A 2,500-nucleotide genomic window follows, 5' to 3' on the forward strand; every position below is an offset into this window, starting at 1 on the left:
CCGTCCAGGGCCTGCACAGGAGGCCAGACATCGAGCTCCGCGTTCCCTCGCACTGCCTGTCACCTTACTTAGGAAAACAAGGTATCCAAGACGGCTTCTACAGGCCTATCATGAGGCCGGACGACTCAGCGGCTCCTGGTGACACTAGGTTCCGCCGCGCAGGACATCACAAGGCTCCGGCAGAACACTCGAGCATCGTGAAATACGTCATTTAAACGCCGCCACAGACCGTGGGACGCGCGTGGACTCGGAGGAAGGACGCGCGATGGTTCCCCTCTGAGTGATAGTGTACAACTAGAGCCTGGTGGCGGGGTAAGGGCTGGCCTCTCGCACGCTCGGTCCTTCTCTCTCTCTCTCTCTCTCACTCCCCTCTCTCTCTCTCTCTCTTCCTCCCATTCTCTCTCTCTCTCTAACCCTCGCGCGCGCGTGGGCTCGGCTTCTCCCACGCGCTAAATATTGATCCCTCCAAACTCTATGCTACGGCCGCCGTCGACCTGTAACACCCTGCCTTCCTTCTTGATAACCCATTATACGGACTGCTTGGCTGACCTAATGCATGGCTCAAAGGACTGCGCTCTTTAAGGGGAATATTTGAACAATCTGGCGCTGAGGCAAAGGTCAGGTCGCCAAAAAGAGAGGAACGGTTATGTGTGCACTGGCAAGTTTGCATGAATTCATGACCTGCATGTACGTGAGCAAAATTTGTATACACACGCAGGCGAGGGCGAGGGTGCGTGTATATGTCTAAAAAAATGCCCTAAATTTCTAAACTAATAAACATTAAAAAATGGATAAACGCCACTTTTTAAGCCATCCAAATGGGAGAAAAAAGAAAAGAAAAAGAAAGAGAGAGAGAGAGAGAAAATTAAATATTGGTACCTGACTTGCTCGTGTGTGTGAATATCATGAATATCAAATCTATATCATGGAAGCTGATCATGGAAGAAGGAAATGGCCGAGGAAAGATGGGTGCGCTGCGTTTTATGAAATGGGAAAGGCTTAACAGGTAGTCTATGTAGGGCACAAGTTAAGAGGCCCTCCCCTTTTTCTTTGTGTGTGTGGGCGTGCTTGTGTGCGTGTGTATGTGTACATGTGTGCGTGTGTGTACATGTGTGTGTGTGTGTGTGTGTGTGTGTGTGTGTGTGTGTGTGTGTGTGTGTGTGTGTGTGTGTGTGTGTGTGTGTGTGTGTGTGTGAGTCAGAGAATGCGTTTGTGTATACGAGCACGCACGCCACTTTCTGCAGATGTACCCAGTGTGGCAGACGACTATAAAAAAAAGAAAAGTTTGTTAATGATTGCAAATACTCAGCTGTACCCACTACGTGGCTGCAGAGGCGTGTTCACTCGTCCTTTCGGGGTTAATATATATTCAGCGAAATTCCACGCTAGCAACAACGCAGGATGCCAGCATGGCAATTACGTCATGCTGTACTAGGACCAAATTTATGATACAAGACAATATCAAACTCACTCTCATCCGTGGCTCCATAGCGACTAATCTTGAGAGTAAACATGGCAAGCTTCCCCCGAGCACCCAGTAACGGACAGACGAACATGTCAATCGCTTAAGGTCGGCAATCCTATGACCTTAGAGGGGGACGTCAACCATGTAGGCGGGGCCAGGTTCCCGGGTCACTGGGTACTGCATGAGACGTAAAACAGAGTTGTGTTTTTTTTTTTCTTCGTCTTTTTTTTTTCTCGTTTCGTCCGCAAAATCCCTACGTACGTGCTCACGGTCAGGACTCCTCTCGAACTCATGGGAAACGTCAGCGCATGGGAGACGTCAGCACATCAGAGGGAAAACCATGAGAGGGGAAACAGATGATGGAGGAACAGAGAGAAAGGTGTCGAGGGAAATGCCATGAGTAAGAGATAGAGGAGGAGATAAAGAGGAAGATGCGAGGAGGGGAGAAAAAGAAAAGAAAAAAAGAGAGGCCAAGAAGAGTGGCAAGGGGAAATAACGGTGCCGTTATCTGCAAGAAAGAACGTAGTGAATAAACAGGAAGAAGGTGGGGAAAGACGTTAGAAGGAGGAGAGAGAAATAGAATGAAAAAAGAAAAAGAATGAGAGGACAAGGAAGTGAGGGAGAAAAAGACGTAGAAAAAAAAACGCGCAGGAAACGGAGGAATAAGAGAAAAACAAGACAAAGCAATTCGGAAAAAAAATCAAGACACAAAGAAAGCATAAAAAAAAGAAAAAAAATAAAACAGAGAAAAAAGGGGAAGAGAGCCGAAGAAATGAAAGGAAGTCACAGAAGACGTTGGCAGCATTCGTAGGAGGTAGAAAGGATCTCAGGCAAGCAGCATGCAGACCCGAGCAATGTGGAGTGTTTGAGCCGCCCCTGTTGGTAGTGCTCGAGTCTGTCTCCTGAGCTCAAGTGTGGAAGCAGCAGGAGGCCGTCGAGGAGGACTGTCCTGCTGGGCCTGCTTGCGTGCGTTCGTTCGTTTGTTCATCTACTTAGCTTATTCATCTGTTGCAGTGGGTGAATGAGTGTCGAAAT

General features: G+C 48.2%; 1 protein-coding gene across 2 annotated transcripts in view; it reads right to left on the reverse strand.

Annotated features, from left to right (window-relative positions):
- Positions 1–2,500, reverse strand: part of LOC113801149 (uncharacterized) — a 38,553-nt gene that overhangs the window by 26,990 nt on the left and 9,063 nt on the right. The window contains exon 1 of one of the 2 annotated variants that reach the window (XM_027351973.2): positions 69–293. The exons of the other annotated variant lie outside the window; for it this stretch is intronic. The gene's annotated coding sequence lies outside the window, so the exon portion shown is untranslated. Of the gene's footprint in view, positions 1–68; positions 294–2,500 lie in introns of those variants that run through there. 2 annotated transcript variants of the gene reach the window in all.

Source organism: Penaeus vannamei, chromosome 26 (assembly GCF_042767895.1).
Source record: "Penaeus vannamei isolate JL-2024 chromosome 26, ASM4276789v1, whole genome shotgun sequence".
Classification (NCBI taxonomy): domain Eukaryota; kingdom Metazoa; phylum Arthropoda; class Malacostraca; order Decapoda; family Penaeidae; genus Penaeus; species Penaeus vannamei.